This window comes from Podarcis liolepis (genome assembly GCF_965112155.1).
Source record: "Podarcis liolepis genome assembly, chromosome: 5".
NCBI lineage: Eukaryota > Metazoa > Chordata > Lepidosauria > Squamata > Lacertidae > Podarcis > Podarcis liolepis.
This window is the reverse complement of record NC_139556.1, coordinates 30,608,742-30,627,893: the sequence shown is the minus strand read 5'-3', so window position 1 is coordinate 30,627,893 and position 19,152 is coordinate 30,608,742. Positions and strand designations below refer to the sequence as shown.

Below are 19,152 nucleotides of genomic sequence, written 5' to 3'. Positions count from 1 at the left end.
CCAATAAAGCGAGATGAGTGCCGCAACCCCAGAGTCGGCCACGACTGGACCTAATGGTCAGGGGTCCCTTTACCTTTACCTTATGGGCAAAAGCTACTGCTGGCATGCCACCTCTGGCCAGCTAGACCAATGGGGAAGTGGTGCAACCCTATACACCCTCCTGTTCTATTGAGTACAATGGGGCTTCCTCCCAGGTACAGTGAGTGGTACCTCCGGTTATGAACTTAATTCGTTCCAAAGGTCCATTCTTAAACTGAAACCGTTCTTAACATGAGGCATGCTTTCGCTAATGGGACCTCCTGCTGCCGCCGTGCCACGCGACTTCCGCTTGCATCCTGGGGCAAACTTTGCAACAAGGAGCATCTACTTCCAGGTTAGCTTGTTACCCGAAAAGTTCGTAAGGAGGACAGTACATAACCCGAAGTTCCACTGTAAATGGGTTCAGGGTTGCAGCCTACAAATATAAGGAAGGAATTTGAAAATCACTTGCAGAAGCCATATTTTCAGGGTGAAATGCTGTACTATGCACTGCAGTGATGACAAAACCGCAATATTGTAACACTGCAGGAAAAGCATGACATCTTAGAGCACCTTCAGATTTGTATTTTGAATTCCTGCTGTTAAACAGTCTAAAGCACTTGATGAATGTGGATGGAGGAGGAGGGAGGAGAGTTACATCTCCATCTGCATTCATTGGCTACTAAGGGCTTCTCCAGACAACCTATTTATTGAGCACACATCCTGATTTCCTTACGCAGAAGTTAGATTAAAGCTTTTCTTTATGACTCTTTTGTTCCGATTTGTTTGTGTGGAGGCTATAATGCAGTGAGCATTCACCATGTATTCATCCTCATTTGCTTGCAGGGTATTTATACATCATCACATTAATCTTGTTCGTTCCACACTTCTCAATGCATTTCCCCATCACTTTCCTAAACGCAAAAAGTCCATTTGTTTTGTAAAGATGATTTATTGTGCTGCAATTTCAGAGCACTTTAAATACACCTTAATGGTGAGAGCCTAAATTTCCCAGTTTGTACTTGAATCCCTCTGACTAAACACTGACAGTCTGCAGGCACCCTAAGAAAGGGAGTTTAGTATTCTGGGGAGAGGTGGATAATTACTGATCTGCGTACATAATTCCATGTCACTGCTGTTAATCTTATGTTTAACCTACACCAATAAAAAAAAACAGCATTTGCTACTGGCAACTCAATAACAAAAAGCCCCCATCATTTGCCAGCTCAGCCCTACTGTTTGTCAAACCTATGGGGGGGGGGGGGAATGGTGTCATTTACAGCACTTTTCATTTTGTGTTGCCCTAAACACTAGCAGCTGGATTGAGATTGCTTTTTCATAGTTCACAAGGGACATTTACAGCTGTCGGATCTAAGCAAGTCTTAACAACCATTTCTCAAAGCAAGATTTATTTGAGGGCTAGCATCTGGTGACAAACGCTGGCAGAATAGAAATATACCTTGTACACTGGGTGCCTTGACCTCCTCCCAGTTTATTAATGTTCATCTCTTCTCATAACTCAAAACTATAGCTCTAGCCAGTGCAGAATGCTTCCCATTGTGGACACACAGAGAAATTTGTACTCTCTTCCTTGGCCTCTTCACATGACAAAAATGCTTTCATTAAGAGGGAACACACCTGTTTTCAACAAATAAAATATTTTAATTTTTCTCCTCATAGAAATGGTATTGGACCAACTAGCTTAAACCTTTGCAAGATCTCGTTTAGACAGAGCCCATGCATAGAGAGATGGATTTGGAAATGTAAAAGAAAGAAAGCCTTATTATGTCTCTATGGGTTGTCAGAGAATTCTATTGGAAATGGAAATGAGAGTGTAAATTGCTTCAATTTGCATGTTTGTCTGAGGTCAGGAATGGAAATTATGCAAGAGAATATGAGAGGTATCACTATCATTGTTTTTCAGTCTGCAACTGTTACATAAATAATTACACTGTTTTCTGAATTGTTTTTGACATTGGCATGCACTGAAATTAACCACATAATTAATTACATTAGTTCCGTGCATAGCAAGACAAATAACATAGGTGTTAACAGAAACTGAAATGTGGAAGAATGGAAACCATGTGACAAACACAAGATGGAGTGGAAATTGCTGCTGCCTTTCACCTGTCCACCTGACTGGGCTGATGTTCGTAGAATGAGGAGGGAGAAGTGAAGAGTACAGGAAATGAGATCTTGTTTACATCGCTGTCCACTATGGCAGGAAGCAGCTAGGGGGATTACACTAAAGGACAATGTTTCAGATTTTACAATTTGGATTTTTCTGATAAAATGTGGCCTTTAATTCTGAAATGCAGGATTGAAATTTAAACCCAAGTTCAAAATGTGAGATTCAATTGTTTTGAGGCAGTGTGTGTGTGTCACTTTTTAAAGAAAAGCTTTCCTTATTTTTCATTGGTTTTTTAAACAAATACAATATTTTCCTAATTAGCTGATGGATGAAAGTTAGTTGCTTGTCAAGTGCACATATTGGTAACTATCCCATCTGCTGCTATAGGCAAGATAAACAGCAACAGATAACTAAGAAAGGAAAGTGATCAGTCAGACACACATCTTCTTCCCAAAGGAAGGCAGGCGTGGGGCCGATAAGCACTAAGTCTGTGCGGACAACCAAAGTAAGGGAAGCCTCAGGGTTCTGTCCTTCAAAAGGGGCCCGGTTTGCATTAAGACACTCATTGCATGCATTCTCACCTTCAATTTTACTGCTCTACACAATGCACTTGGGCTTCATCGCTGTGACTGTTAAATGCGCATGAGTGCAACCGATTTCAGTAAAACATCTGACCTTAACAGGGAATGCTATACCTTTGTTTTCCTCACTTACTCCTCTTTAAAGGTAAAGGTAAAGGGACCCCTGACCATTCGGTCCTGTCGTGACCGACTCTGGGGTTGCAGCGCTCATCTTGCTTTACTGGCCAAGGGAGCCGGCGTACAGCTTTTGGGTCATGTGGCCAGCATGACTAAGCCGCTTCTGGCAAACCAGGGCAGCTCAGGGAAACGCCGTTTGCCTTCCCGCCGGAGCAGTACCTATTTATCTACTTGCACTTTGACGTGCTTTCAAACTGCTAGGTTGGCAGGAGCAGGGACCGAGCAATGGGAGCTCACCCCGTCGTGGGGATTTAAACCACTGACCTTCTGATCGGCAAGTCCTAGGCTCTGTGGTTTAACCCACAGCGCCTCCCGTGTCCCTACTCCTCTTTAGGCACAAGCTAAAGCTGCCTCTAGGTAATAACACCAAATAGCTTAGTGAGTCTATCAGAATATTTATTTCATGTGCAACAAAGGGCTCTCATCTTACATTTGAGAGCCGTGGCAGTGCTCCTCCTTCCTGCGATACTGGGATAATACAAGATGCCACAGGGCATATGGAAAGAGTCCACACTGCAGATCTTCCCCATGCTAACTTCATCCCTCAGGAACTTGAAGTGGCATTGGCAGTATGAATTTGTCCAATGTGTCCCACGGATTCTAGTGCCATCATGATGATGCCAACATAATATGACATTCAAAGATCACCTCTTAAACTGCAAGGGCTGAGTTAGTGTTGATGCACTTTATTGTTTAATGTATCTGACTGGTTTTTATTTTAGTTTTGACTCATAAATGTACATCCTCTAAATGAAGTCATACATTAAAATAGCAAATGCTTTCATTTTTAACATTTGTGGAAATATGGTACATGAACGTGCTATTCCAAACTTATTCTTAAATCTTCATACATCAACTGTTTTAAAATGCCTCCTCTCTCTTTATTTCCAGGTTGATCTTTCTTGTTTGATAAGCAGCCTCCTGTGTCTTTTCTACTGGACCCTGAAAAAATGGTGGGCTGTCAGGAAGAGTAATGCCTTAATTTATGGACCATTAATATTTATTGTGTGCCAGTCGCTGGCATTTTGAACATGGCAGCTGTAAAGAAGTTAATAAAAGTGGAGGGGTGGGAAGCTATATATTTAACAGAGCTGTGTAAAATAAATTTATAGTGAATAATTCATTTGATGAATTTATCACTTTCTACTGTTGACAAAATATCTGGATGGCAGTGCCCAGATCGGTGGATTTTATTATACAGGATCTGCAAAGTAAAGTACTACAAATAATTTCTCTTTCATGTTGCTATTCAAGCAGATTCTGCTTTCCCCAACTTATTTGTAACACATGAGCCATCTGCTCCTCAGACAAAGGGCAAAACAGAGGTATAAAATTATGATAAACTCCATCTTCTAGCTGGTCATTAAATCTTGCAATGGAATAAACTTATAATTAAGCAGACCAGCATTAAGCAGCAAAAATACAAGGCAGAGAGATACTGCTGTAGTAACCAGGTTACTCCTGGTTGGGAATGAAACCAGAAGCGAGGACATCAGATATCTCACCCCTCACAGCCATACCTCCCTCTCCCTATCACACTTCAGATTGTGGCATCCAAAGTCTTCTCCCCAATCTCTTCAATTCCTCCTCTCTGCCAAAAAAGCCTGCACCGAAACTCACACTGCCAAAAATCTAGAACCAAACACCACAAAGCCAGAGAGCTTTAAAAAAGAAATAAATCCAGATTGTGAACACAAGGACAGAAATTATTTATTTATAAAAGCATCTATATATTGCTGCATCGTGTGTGTGTGTCTACAGTGCTTTTTTTCTTTAAAAAAATGTTTAGCAGTACTCTCATTTTCCTACTCCTATTGAAATACTGCCCCTCAATGAGGCCAAACTTAGATTCACAAAATGTTTAGGGGTATGCGTCCCCCCCAGAAAAAAGCATTGTGTGTTTGTGTGTTACAGAGGTTTACAACAATATAAACATATTATCTAGTCTGCCCACCTGAAAGGGGCTACTCTCAGTAGCTCATTCCCAGGTCATTCTCTCACCATGGACCTGGCTCTAAGCAATCCATCGAGTGTACACCATCTCTTCCCTTCTTCACAGTGGGACAAGGATCCCACTCTCTTGCCAAGAAAAATAGGACAGCCCTGACCTTCCCTTTAATTGCATCTCCTTTGGGCCCCACCTGCAACAGACCCTGAAAATCCCTATCCTAGAAGTGGAAGGATGATCGACTCTGACTTCCCCCACCCTGTGTGCTTCTGAGTAGACCAATGTTCTACTCAGATGTAAACCCACAAAAATCAATGAGTTGAATCTGCTTTATAAGATTTCTGAAAGGCTTCAGTAAAACTTTCAGATGACTGCGCAAATGAAAACAAGAGTGTGATACCAGAATGAATAAATTATCCCCTACGGAAAACTAAAGTGCACCTTATGCTCAACAGCAGTCAGTCACAGGCTTTCAACTTAGAAAATTAGAAAAATTAAATGATTAAATCAAAAGATAAAGCGTGACCACATGCTGAAGGATACAGTTAGAAGAAATGCAGATATTGAATACCACAGCCAGTTTTCTTTGTCTTTTTTAGGATTCCAGAGCATGTTTCCCAATAGCAGAGGGAGTTATGAAACGCTGGGGCTGAGGGATTTTTCAATCCAGGTGAAAAGCTGCAATTTAGTTTGCCTGGATTTCCATATGTTGACAGGTATGTACTGACAATTACACAAAGCGAATAACAGAATATGTGTCAAGATGTTCTAAAAATCCCCCAAATACTAATGAAAGCCTGCTTTGCATGTATTTACAAATAGACTTTTAATCATACTCCTAAGTACACAGAGAAAAACATGTGTTGTAGAGAATGGCAGGCCTGATGCTGTACCTATGGGATCATGAATCTCAAAGAAAGTAACAAACTCAGTAGCGTGAGCAGCTGTCATTTAGCTTTTCTAGTCATTTAACTAGGCAATGAATGCACAAAATCGGGATTGCTGATGTGAGTTGCATTTTTAAAGGCAGATGCAATGCAACTTTGAGTCTGTCACAACCTGGATGGTTGTTGCATTGATCGTTAAAATGACTCTCCCGAATAGTTTCTCCCCAAAAGAGCCTGTTTGCTCCACCTTCAAAGGGACCTGCTTCAGAAATCCCTTTAAAAAATAATAATCAAGGTACATTATGATATGCAAGGAACATTTCTATAAAACAACCTAACCCAGGAGGTAGGTCTATGCTTGTCCTGTCCAGTCTTTAGATATTTATGCACTAGAGCCCCTTTGCTTACATACGGTTGTCATATTTCAAAAAGTGAAAATCCGGACTCAAAAGTTGTAATTTTTGGGAGGAAAGTTGGTGAGCTTTTTGAAAAACAACAACAATGTGAGCTATTTTTAATTTAATTTAATTTCCGCAGGGCTTGTAAGACAGAGTTGTTCTGCCTGGCCTTTGGCTTGGAGCCAATTTGATTCCCTCCCCCTTTTTCTTTTCTCTTTTTCCTTTCTCCTCCTGTGATGAGGCTGCATTTTACTATTTTAACCTTTCAATATTTTAATGTTGTATTTTAATCTTGTTTTTAAGTTGTATTCATTCAACTTGTTTTTATTATTGCTTGTTAGCCGCCCTGAGCCCGGCCTTGGCTGGGGAGGGCGGGGTATAAATAAAAAATATTATTATTATTATTATTATTATTGAAAATCTACAATTCTGACATGAGCTGCCATATGTCCAGAGTTTCCCAGACATTTGAGCAATCTCTGCCTGGACATTGAATACCAGCTATGTCTGGGGAATTCTGAATGAACGGCAACCCTAGCTTACAAAAAGGAGTTGGATAGATGGGATGGAAAAACTTGTTCTATTTATCAACTAAGTTTTTGAAGGGTCTTTTTTTAGTTTATCAGGTCTGTATGCACATTTTTAAGCATACTTTGAGGGAGAAGAGCTACTGCCTGGCATGGAGAAGGTCCCCAACTCTCCAGGTCGGGGTCAGAATGCTCCCTGTCTGAAACCCTACACAGCTACTACCAAACAGTGTAGACAATACTGAACTAAATGAGCCCCTGTTCCAGCTTTACCTGAACAACTATGGAAAGGTAGGATAGTTCTTAAGTAAAGCTATGCATATTTTCAGTTCTATAAGAATTCAATTGGCACATTTCTTCCCTTTAATTTCTGAAGAAAAGTTATAGATTACATATACACTTTAACTGGAACGATGTCTACAGGTATACCTAGCTCAGTTCACTGACGCAAATGTGAAAAATGCAGGAAAGTGTGACTGACAGTTCAGAAAAATTCTAAGAAATGTAAAAAGCAAACAAAACTGTGACTGGTGTTTCAGGGAAACGGACAATTCAGAAAAAGGTGGAAACAGGAAACAACTGTGACTGGAGGGTCAGGAATGCCCAAAATTCCTCAAAATGGGGGAAAGGCACAAAACTATGATCGGTGGATTGGGAAGACTGAAAATTCAAAGAACATCTGAGAAGCAAACAAAACCATGGAAAACAGGTCAGGAAAACTCCAAAATATGTGAAAAATGAAGAAAATGGTGACTGGTGGGGTAAGAAAAGGGGAAATTCCGAAAGAAAGAAAGCCCTGACCTGCAGGTCACAAAGAGCAAACCAAACCATGACCAGAGAATCAGGAAAATGGAAAATTCCTGAAAACTGAGGTCAGGAAACCTCTCTCCCATTAACCCAGACTATTGACGATACTGACTGGGCTGAAGGATGTTGGAGTTCAGCAACATCTAGAGGGCTAAACATCTCCTATTGCTGTTGTACATCTTTAGAAACGAGTACAAGAAAATGTCTTTGTGCTGGCAAAGCGGATCAGTTTTATTGAGCCTCTGATGCGTCTGATGGATACATAGCTCACATATTCAGAGGCTGCATGTTGCTTGGTGGGTTAAAATTCTGCAAGGTTGAGCTACCTATTCATTTGTCTGTAGATTTTTGCTTACAAAAAAACAGTGCTTTAACATTTTTTGGATATTCACAATGAGATGTGGACTGAGGTACCAACTCCTCCTACATACTCATCAATCCCCAGAAAACTTCTGCTAACAGCCATTGCTACTCGATTGATGACCTTGAGAGAAATTGCTGCAATTTATCTTAAGGCTATTTCCTATGAAGCAAAAGTTGTTAAGGCTAAGATCTTGCTACAGATGTGGGGGAATAATATTCTGTCTTTTCAAAGCGTATCATCTGAAAATGCAAATACATTTCAAATGAACAGTTAATTAGATTCAGGGTGTCACTAACACAGAAATACAAGGTAGCCGACCTCTAGTCTATTATTACCCAATATGTTAAATTGAAAATAGTATTTCAATAAAATGTAAGATTCCTGAGGTCAGATGAAACAAGAAAAGAAGCATAAATCAAAAGCATGCATTTCAAATGAACTGTGAATCTCTTACACTCTTCAGTAATATGTTTTGGGTAGATTTCAGGCTGCGAAGTTGACTAGACTCCTTTACAACTAAAATGGTAAGAAATTCAGTGCAGAACTAACAATATGGCAGGCAGTGGATAATCTGATCTAACAAAACTGTTCCATTTTGTCAAAACATTGCTCATTTGCAGTACAATCCTACACAGGTCTGCTAAGAAGTAACTGCAATGGGACTTGTTCCCAGACAACTATATAGAAGATGGCAACCATAATTATGGATGCAATACTATACACCAAACTAAGGCCCGGGGGGCCGGATGCGGCCCACCAGGCTCTTTAATCTGGCCCACGAACCTTGCAAACCCTGCCGCCCGCTCGGTCAGTCCCCTTGCTAAACTGGAGCAGCGCGGAGGCCTCACTGCGCGGGGACTGACTTCCATGATGCTGGCGTGGCTTTGGATTGGCTGCAGGAAGCTCCTGCAGCCAATCCGAAGCCGCAGACGCCTCTGGGCGATGCCCCTTCCTTCCCGCTGAGGTAGGAACATATGGCCAAGAGCCAAGCGGGAGGAATCAGCTGTGGGAAGGCTGCCTTCGGCGCCCAGGCCAGCGGCATGGGCTCTGTGCCCCACAGACCCCTGGCCAAGGCAGAGGACGACGATGACGAAGATAAGGCGGCAGCAGGGGTCCTTTCGGGAGGGGGGTGTTAGGATATAGTTCTGTTCCACCTTAAAAGGGAATAGGCTGTTGTGTGCCACATGCCTGTTTACTTCCAGCTCTCGCTTGGAACAGGGGTGCTTTCGGGGGTGCTTTAGGGAGAGAGTGGGTCCAGCCCCCCATAAGATGTGAGGAACAGTGGATCGGCCCCCTCCTGAAACGTTTCCTGACCCCTGCTGTATACCCTTCCCTGGGAGTCTTACTGAACTCTGTAGGACTGACTTCTGAGTAGACATGAATAGGATTGCACTGTAATTGTATTTCGTTTGTGTCCTGAGCTTTCTGCATGGAGCTGAAAATGAAGCATATGAGTATCTTAGTTTCCATCCTGAAAAAAAGTTAGGTTCAGGCCTGGTGAGATGCTAAGGTATTGTTGCACCTTAAGCCCCAAAGATGCATTCCCTCAGAAGCAATATATATCTGTAAAATACAGAGATCGTTAAAGAAAAACATCACTGCCAACCTATTCGTTCACTACTAAAAGCAATATTTGCAGAACCCTGGTTTCTTTATAAACTACTAGAGTAGATTTAGAGGGTTTACAATAACCAGAAAAAATTGTGCATTGTGAATGATTTTTTAACATTCTAAAATCAAATTGTGGCATTTTATTCAGCAGAAGGACTGGCATAAAGTGAGACAGTAAGGAACAGGAATGGGCAATACAGACACGGGCAGGCATGAATAAAGCAATATCTATTTTAAATAAATAACTTTTTTGCTCACGGATGCTGTCACCAAACACATTTTGTTCAAAAGGTGGGGAAGGGCTCCATGGCTACAAGAGATTTACAGGTAGAACTAGTAAATGCTTGAAGAACTATGTGGTTGTGGACCTACCTCCCAACCTATGCATGCTTCCATGGAAGGACTGAGTTCAATGGGACTTGCTCTCAACACTGAATGGCAGCCTGCTGGGTCTCTGAGTCCATAGTCAAAGGAGTTTGAGGCTTTTCTACTGGGCTCCTGACATTTGAGTTTGAGGCCACAGCACCTACAGCTGAAGGGCGGGAACCTGCAGAACAGCAAAACTGGAGCCACAACCCTCACAAGCACCTTCCCTGGAGCCCAAGAATCACCATCCAATGGCACAGGAAGCATGCCAAGCAGGAAGTCACACTGAGAGTCGTCTGCAACCCGGGATGCTGGTCCTTTAAGGGTCATCATCCTGCAAAGGGGCTTGGGGTGGACTGGAAGCAGAAGCTCACAAGGCTTCAGTTCACATCCAGTCTTCATTGGCCCACCTTGTTTGATAGGAGCTGTCCTTAGTGGTGTGACTAGTGGTCACTTTGCCTGCAACGCTGGTGTGCCTCATGAGTGCTAGTCATGGCAAAATTATTACTGGTACATAGCCTTAGACTCTTGCAGGCTTAGTTAGCCAAGTATAAGAGAAGCGTGAGCTGCCTCTCCTGCTGTTTGCTTCACCAACCCATTTCCACATTAGAATTTAAAACTGCTGACATGTAGCTGCATTTATTCTTCTGAAACAGCATGCAAACAACTTTGATTTGAAAACATGTCATGTATCACTCTGCTAGTGTAAATTGCCAAGGCTTTACAATTTACCATTCAACCAGAGTATAAAATTTGTCATAAAAAAGAGAGAGGAAGACCAGCTGTAAAAACATAGTATATCTCATCTATAAGTGGGAGCGTATGGCCCCTGCCCTGGCTGGCAATTATGAAAAGGTTGACAACAAAGCAATGTGAAATTATTAGCTAGTAGGTCACTAGGAACTGCTAAAGAAATAACATACTTTTCAACACAAGGACAAGAAAATCATGCAGTGTGTTAAGGAAAATAAGTCTTGCAGATCAGACACTAATTATTTTCAGAGGTAATGCTGTACCTAGGCTGTAACACAGCATGTCCACTGAATGAACTGCTTTACAGTTGACACCGTAGATTCTGGCTATCATTAGAAAAACACAGGCGGACTCAACAAAACTTTATAATTACATTATTTTAGTCAATTATGCAAAAGCAATCTCTCCAACATTTTTTCTGTCTTTGCCTCTGGAACTGAGGCAGAGGCAGAAAACCTTCCTGGGAATAGCAAAATGATGGACAAAGTGTTGGACAAGTGTTAAGACATTACTGACCCCCTAAAAAAAAACCTAGAACTGAGGTGTGAACACAGTGACTTGGTTTGCATGTCACACTGAGCCAAACAAACCTTGGTTATAGTTTGCGGTTAGTCTGGATCAGGGCAGTCCAATTTTTCATACCAAGTGGGCCGCAAGAGTACTTCGACACGGAACTTGTGGGCCACACTGCTGCAATGTGGAATGTTTTCATTCAGAATTCTAGATGCTCCATTCCATCCCCCCACTTCTCACTATCAATTTTTCGGTTACCACCCCCCACTCTGACAGCAGATCAGCAATTCCATGGCCACTAAGCATGCTTAATCCTCATTAGGTTGTATGGGGGAGAGGGTCCCCCCCTCAAAGGGCTTTTGTTGTTTTTTTCTTTCACTTTTGCAAATTCCGAAGTGTACCAATCAATACCTCTCTCCTTTGTGTGGCTAGTGCCTAGATTTCAGCAACCAAAAAAGTAAAACAAGCAGCACTGAGAGGGAAATCAGGTCCAGGTGACATTTTGGGTTGGTGAGAGGTAGGTATGGGTGAATCTGTCAATTCCAGTTTATTTTTGCAATCTTAAGTTCAGCTTTTCCAATTTCATTTTTTTAATTCACGGGAAACGTTGTATGTAATTTCCCCTAACATACATATTTTTCTACCCGCTTTTTGTCTAGTTTATGCATTTTTGCAAGCAATTTTTCTGTGACAGGATGCAACTGCCCAGACAATTCTCCTTGCATCATATTTCTCTTCTGTGAATATTCTTTACAGCCAAAGCCTATTTTAAAATAACACTCAGCAAGCAAAGTTCCGATCAGCGTATTAGCATTGAAAATCCTTGCCGCAAAGCTACCCAAAACAGTATGTACATACTGCATGAATAGGGGAAATAAGAAACCATTCTTACTTGCAGTCCCGAGATGCTGCTGTTCTATCTCCAGGTGCTTAGAAATTGCCCATCCACTACCTGCTACTTGCCCCTTGCTGATCCTTGTCCCACGCTGCTCTATCTTTCTGCTTCTGCTCTTGGCTTTTACGTGCCCCTGCCTGATTGGGCATGGGAGCAATAAATACCCGATCAGCCAGTGAGGCACTGCCCATTAGGAGGGGCTCTGACCAGTTTAACTTGACTTTTTGGAGGGCAGTCCTACCTTGCGACCTGGCTGGCCAGGGGAATTTCTAAATGGCTGGCCCAAACCTGTATGCTCAGGGAATGGTGGCCAAACATGAGGGGCCACAACTGCCGCCCACCTGGGAAAGGGGTAAGCCATTCTGCACATATTATTTACAGCCAAAGCCTATTTAGAAACAACACTCACCCAGTATCCATTCCCTGTTCATATTTATTTCACCAGACTGTCTGCTCATGGTGCTTTTCTGGAGCCCATTCTAACAAGACTGTCAGAGTCCAGGGACAGCTTCATTTAGCTTGACAATTATACTGACAGTCCGTATGTACAAATGTCTCACTCCTGATGTTCCAGACAGGACCAGCTTCTCTGCGTTTCTTTCCCTTAGGGAGGGGGAAAAACTTGAAATAACCTTTAAAATAGAAACAAGTGATGCTAAATCCCTACCCCACATCCCTCAGCCGCTGACCTTATTGAGTTCATTACTCACATCAAGTTTAAATTGCCATGGGTAGATCCTTTATTTATTATTTCCAAAATTATAAAGGCAACTGGCAGGCTTGCTTTACAAGTCATTCATTTCATTCGGCAGCAAAAACCCACATTACTTACATGAGCAACCAGCTCCAAAAGGTTGCTTTTTCCTTTATGCTGATGTACATTTAAACTATTTTAAGAGTGCAATTCAATTTAATTTATCTGTTAAGTTTTTTCATTTATCTGTTAAGTCGCACTGAATTCAGTGGGGCTTTTGCTTCTGAATAGGCGGGCATAGGGATGCTCTGAAAAAGATCAGAGTGCAAAGATTGTCTCCATTTGGCAAGACGATCTGCCATGAGCCAGCCATCTAGGATCCTAATCAAACCAAAGATGTCAATTCGTGAGGCTATAGTGGCAGTGATTTTACAGCAGGTGTGTATGTAATAAAAACAGCCGTGTCTTATTCTATAGGATGATTTTACACCACAAATTTACTTCACTGTATATGAGCAGCTACTGTGACGCCTTGGGAAAATAATAAATGACTGTCAATGCATTTTTTTTTCTATTCTGATTTAAAGGAGTGCAAATAGAATTGTTTCTTATTACTAGTTTTAGCATTGGTGCGTCTATATTATTATAGAATAACTCAAGGTATGGATTGGGAGGGTGGTTGGATTGTTGGGATTTGCTTTGGTTCAGCTATGACGTGGTTTATTTTGGTGGCTGCTTAGAAGCCTATGGTAGGGGAAAGGGGTAAAAGGGTCTCCGTTCGGGCTGTATTCTGGTTCAATGGGGCTGTACCCCCATTAATTCTCTTTAGATTTAGAAATGGAATTTTAGTGGTTAGTTCATGTTACGCCTAAAGTTGAACTTAAATTCTTTTGTGGAGCAGCCAGCTATCACCAAACTTGATTGGTTTTTTACCCCTCTTTCTAGGCCTTCCCACCCTTTTGCTCCAGGGACGGGTGCACTCTGATTTAGTGCTGCCTAAAAATAGCTCATTTGGTTTCGGGAGGTCAGGCTAAAGGTTCTCTTTGTCTGATAGTGTTTTGCTAGACCATGATGCAGGAGGTACAGCAGTTTATCTTTGCTATGCGTTGCTTAAAGTTTTTCATTATTCTTTCACTGCTCCCTTGCGGTACTTATAAGGCTGGGTGGTGGTGTTTAATCTCATTTACTTTACTAACCTAGGTAAATGGTTTGGTTTAATGTATAGTTAGGTGATTTTGTAGGGGTTTAGTCGGCTTATTTGGGGGCTCAAAAAAGTCGTGGTTGTGCGACATCTCCTAGTTGTAACCTGGGTGCTTTAAATAAGCTACTTTTTGTTAGTCCAAGCACACCTTTTGGTACACTTACCATGTTACAACTTACCTCCTCTGTTTTACTACTTTTAGTTTATAAAGGTTGAATTTGGTTGTTGAGGAGGGTGAGGGGTGGTGCGCGTGTATCCCAGAGCATTGTTAAAAGAGATACTCTTTATCTATTTTACTACTAAATTTGCCTTCATGCAGGGTTTCATAGTGCTTTTCGTGTTTTTTATAATTAAAAATGTAGCCAATCTCTTCCCTCACACTTGCTACACCTTGACCTGAGGTATTAGCAGTGGGGCTATCGTGTCTACTATTGTGCCCTTATGGGGTAGACTGTCGATGGCAGTATATAGGCTGATGTGGTGCTAGTGGGGCCTGGGTGGAACGGGGGGGGGGTATTGATTATAGGACACTCTCCTCTAGGTTGATTTGGGACACCCTTTGAGTTTCAAGTTTTTCACTTGTAGTTCTCTGGTGGAAAGCATTGTATTATGGCTCATCAATGGAAACCCAGCGAGATGGGCGGGGTATAAATAAATAATATTAATTATTATTGTTGTTGTTATGAATGTAAGATTATGGAGGGTAGTGATTAGTGGATATTCATGAGTGTTTACAATAATGCATGAGATAGATATAACATTCTTAAATCAAATAAATAGGTTGATAATACGTAATTAATAGTCGTATGGTATCTAACATGATGTACAATAAACAGTTGTGTGTTATGTAAAATTTATAGATACCGGTTATTAGAGAATGAGCTCTGTTGGTGTAGAGGCAAATTGTTGGGCCTTTTCCCATCAAGGATGTGGAACAATAGGCCAAGGGGAGCTTTCTGTTCGTAAGTTTTGACTGATTCTGGAAGCTGGAAACACAGAAGGCTGTTTTGCTCTATGCTAGACCCAATGCTGTATAATGTCAGCATTGGATGGAAGAGCACACATCATTAATAGACTCTAACAGATCTTGCCTCCACATCAGGTTTCCAGGGAAGCCTCAAGGCATAGCTGGAAGGTACCCACAAATATCATTCAGACTGACACTGCAAACCTGTACTAACAGTAGCAGTGTGGAAGTACAGACTGTCTCCTCTAAAGAAGGAAGAAATGGCAGATTCCAAGAAGGGCAAGCAATATGATTTGGGTACAAAGAGCAGTTCTGTGGCTCATGAGTAATGTGCCGGTGACGCCAAACACTCCAGTCTAGTCACTGCTTTTTCTCATCGAGTCAGAAAGCTGAGGAAAGTGCATCAAAACCATGATTCCATTAGAGCTGAGAGTCTGTTCCTGGAAAACTGAAATGTATGCAATTACCTTCCTTCCCTGCTGCAAAATTCTCCTAATGAGACCTGCATACACAGAGCGGAAGAAGAGCAGTCCCGCAAGCAATGTTTGTAAAGACAAATAAACAGACCTTTTCTCCCTTTCCATTTCAACACATCTGTCTCTGATCAAGGTCTATTTTTCATCTGTATGCCACGCCGACTCCCATTCCCCTGTCAAGTGTCAAGTACAAGTAAAATTGTGTTAGTCCAGTGTCAGTGTGCTGGAATTATGGTTGCTGTACAGCTATCAGTATACTGAAATCTATACACACACTTCACAATGGAACATTTGGTATCTTTTCAGCTTAGCAAATGATAGCAAAGGGACTGATGAGCCAAGCTTTATATAAGATTATTAGCTAAGAAGATTAAAGATAAGTAATTAATGTGCTGAATGCATTTGCAATATGAAAGTTGGAGCACTCTGAGGGGATGGGTGTGGAGTGGGTTAACTGACCTAATTGAGAAACAAGCATTCAAGAGAAGAAGGAAAAGTCAAGAGGGAAAGCCTGCCTCAAACTAAGACAGCAGGTGAAGCTCAACATACCAGGGGGTGGAAAATAGTGTTAACACCGGCTAGCTCAGTCGGTAGAGCATGAGACTCTTAATCTCAGGGTTGTGGGTTCCAGCCCCATGTTGGGTGTGAGATTTTTAAAGGGTCATGGGTGGCGCTGTGGTCTAAACCACTGAGCCTCTTGGGCTTGCTGATCAGAAGGTTGGCGGTTCAAATCCCGTTGCTCTGTCCCAGCTCCTGCCAACCTAGCAGTTCGAAAGCATACCAGTGCGAGTAGATAAATAGGTACCACTGCGGTGGGAAGGTAAACAGTGTTTCCATGCGCTCTGGTTTCCATCACGGTGTTCCGTTGCACCAGAAGTGGTTTAGTCATGCTGGCCACATGACCCGGAAAGCTGTCTGTGGACAAACGCTGGCTCCCTTGGCCTGAAAGCAAGATAAGCACTGCAACGCTAAAGTTACCTTTGACTGGACTTAACTGCCCAGGGGTCCTTTACCTTTACCTTTACTGGTAGCAGAGCATGCGGGAAGCTGAAGTAGGAAGCCCAGAAGGATTAGGATTGCATACGACATCGGAGCAGTTTCACAGGGGGAATGTTTGATGGACTGACTTGAGAGCAAACCAGAATCAAAACTGAAAATTCCACCTGGAAGGGAGTTAGAACAAGCATGAAAACAGCAGAGGATTGAAGTGGATATGGGGAGAGAGACGGGGAGGGAGAACAGGCACACAGAGAAACTTGGAACACCTTAAGGAGTCACAAGCAAGGCCAGAGTCTGTTGCCTAGGCAAAGATCTGGAAATCTGGAACTGTGAAGTGCAGATGGAGGTAAAAGAGGAAGTACAGAAGATTGACACTCGTTCCTACTTCTTATTTCAACTCTATATACTTTTCAAGGTTTGGCTCCCCACTCAAGCTGCTGATGTGAGATTTCCAAAGAATATAAAGGTGAAAAGTGGGGAAAGTATTGCTCTTTCACCTTTCTCTGCTCTTGAAGGATTAGACTGACACATGAGAAAATAAACAGAAAGTGTAATTTCCAGGGAAATTTGTTTTATATAACATATACCAAAATGGCTTCTAAGCAGTTTACAACTATAACATCAATCCATAATTAAAACCCACAGTATCATTAAAACATCCTTAATTAAAATGTACAATAAGACAGTATACAGGAAGAAGCCGAACAACCCACAATGCTGTCAGCATCCCCAAAGATGTCTTTTCCTAGAAGAGAGTTGATCAAATAAACCCTGGGCTGAGGCCAGCTTGCCTGGGACAACAGGAGATCGGTCTCAGAACTGGAATGGCTTGCCATTGCCGATACCAAAAAAAGAGAGTGAAGTGCCATCTGTGCGAGTGATGCAGTTACAAAACATCACAGCAACAGTGTGCTTAATGTAACTATTTTGCCTGTTCTGCTCCTGGCATTGTGAATTATGGTGATTGTGCCTAGGCTGCTTGATTTGCAAAAAGAGGGAGAGGGAGAAAACAACCTGTGCAGGCCATAGCTTATAAATTACTACAATGAGATTTGCTCCAACAAAATTTTATCTTGTTATTTTTACAGGAGCTTTTCATTTTCTAAAACATGTTCTCCATTGTGGAAAGTTTCACAGGAGCTTACTATTTTACAAAACTTGCTTCACGGATAGATAATAAGGATTTCCAATATTTATCTGCCTTGCATTATTTGCTTCTTTGGTTATACATCTGCAAATATATTTATACATAACAGCTCCCATCAATTACCGGTTTTCCTCTCTGATAAACCCCTAGCCTTATTGCTGACCCAATCAGGTAGACTATACAGTGGTGCCCCGCAAGACGAATGCCTCGCAAGACGGAAAACCCGCTAGACGAAAGGGTTTTCCATTTTTGAGCTGCTTCGCAAGACGATTTCCCCCATGGGCTTGCTTTGCAAGACGAAAACGTCTTGCAAGTGTTCCGATTTTTTTTCGCTCCCCCCTTTTTCTAAGCTGCTAAGCCGCTAATAGCCTTTTAGCTGCTAATCCGCTAATCCTTTAATAGCCGCTAAGCCTTTAATAGCCGCTAAACCGCTAATAGCGCTAATCCGCTAAGCCGCTAATAGGGTTGCTTCACAAGACGAAAAAACCGCTAGACGAAGAGACTCGCGGAACGGATTAATTTCGTCTTGCGAGGTACCACTGTATAAACATGTAGTCAAAGTGCTTAGATTAAATTAATTAAAGTTGATACAAACCTCTTTTTATTCTCCTTCATACAAACAACACTAGCATTCAAATTATATTACATAGGATTAATACAAACCTTTTTCTGTTGGTGACTGATGTATCCTCCCCACTGGTGCCCAAATCACTCCGACTAAGTTTGATGCTATGACCCTTAATATTAAAGTTCTTCCCTACTCTTGTATAGGTATAGTGTAATCACAGTCACATGCTAGCAGTTAGGCTTATTGAGTTCAGGCTCCCAAATTCCCAAGTCTTTCTTAAAGTCACCACAGTCTCACTGGGCAATTTTGCAAGAAACACAAGAGGTCCATTGAAGTGTTCAATTCATGTGGCACTTGGGTTCAAAGTTTACAGGTGAATATTTCCTCAACAAGATCCAGTCCAGGTCCACTTTATTATAGGAATGTTCTTACGCCTCAGAAAATTCTCACAGATGTGATAATCAGACAAATAAGCTGCATATAAACTTATATTTTATGTACGTTAATGACACATTTTTGGTGTGTTTAAAAACCAGTGGGATCAGTTAGATCTTTAATTTTTATTTATTTATTAAATTTGTATTCTGCCCTTCATCTGAAGATATCAGGGTGGTTCACAGCATAAAAATACAAGACAAAAACACAAAATACATAATAAAAACAAGAACAAAAATAAACCAAACCAATAACCCCCTCTCCCACAAATACATTTAAAAGCATATAGGATGCTAATCAGTCAAAGTAATGTTTTTGCCTGGTGCCTAAAGGTGTATAATGATCACGTATTGTTTGTGTAGGTTTTTGTCCTTTACGTCGGGGTATTGTGGACCCCAACAACTCAATATTGTTATATTGAGACCCCTTTTCTAGTAAAGACATCGTTTTCTAACCTGCTAATGGTTTTGTGCTTAATTACTTCCGCCAGGTATTTTATTTGTATGGATTTCTTGGGGTACATTTGAACTGGAGTCAAATGACAATGGATTGGTACAGCCATGTTGTTTTTAATCAACTGAGATTAAATCTTACCCTTTCAAATTAATCAGACTGATAAGAGTTTTAAGTTAGGCCTAGTTGGGCCCAATATTTTATACAAAATTTAATCTCCTAGAGCTAGTTATAAA

General features: G+C 41.5%; 4 long non-coding RNA genes across 5 annotated transcripts in view; 2 read left to right on the top strand and 2 right to left on the bottom strand.

The window, feature by feature from the left end:
- Window positions 1-19,152, top strand: part of LOC310706671 — a 276,435-nt gene that overhangs the window by 218,316 nt on the left and 38,967 nt on the right. The gene's annotated exons all lie outside the window — the stretch shown is intronic.
- LOC310706696 overlaps window positions 1-19,152 on the top strand; it is a 59,490-nt gene that overhangs the window by 15,827 nt on the left and 24,511 nt on the right. The window contains exons 2-4 of one of the 2 annotated variants that reach the window (XR_014526078.1): window positions 3,799-3,860; window positions 5,455-5,571; window positions 6,759-7,084. This is a non-coding gene — a long non-coding RNA (uncharacterized lncRNA). Of the gene's footprint in view, window positions 1-3,798; window positions 3,861-5,454; window positions 5,572-6,758; window positions 7,085-19,152 lie in introns of those variants that run through there. The other variant, XR_014526077.1, reaches the window with a different exon arrangement.
- On the bottom strand, window positions 57-11,617 carry LOC310706719. Its single transcript, XR_014526110.1, has 3 exons — window positions 10,832-11,617; window positions 1,478-1,656; window positions 57-454 (listed from the first exon to the last, which is right to left on the bottom strand). It is a non-coding gene; the product is annotated as an uncharacterized lncRNA (long non-coding RNA).
- LOC310706646 overlaps window positions 12,279-19,152 on the bottom strand; it is a 37,420-nt gene continuing 30,546 nt past the window's right edge. Inside the window, exons 9-12 of the long non-coding RNA XR_014525996.1 lie at window positions 16,334-16,477; window positions 15,406-15,487; window positions 14,736-15,278; window positions 12,279-12,579 (exon numbers count right to left, since the gene is read on the bottom strand). This is a non-coding gene — a long non-coding RNA (uncharacterized lncRNA). The remainder of the gene's footprint in view (window positions 12,580-14,735; window positions 15,279-15,405; window positions 15,488-16,333; window positions 16,478-19,152) is intronic.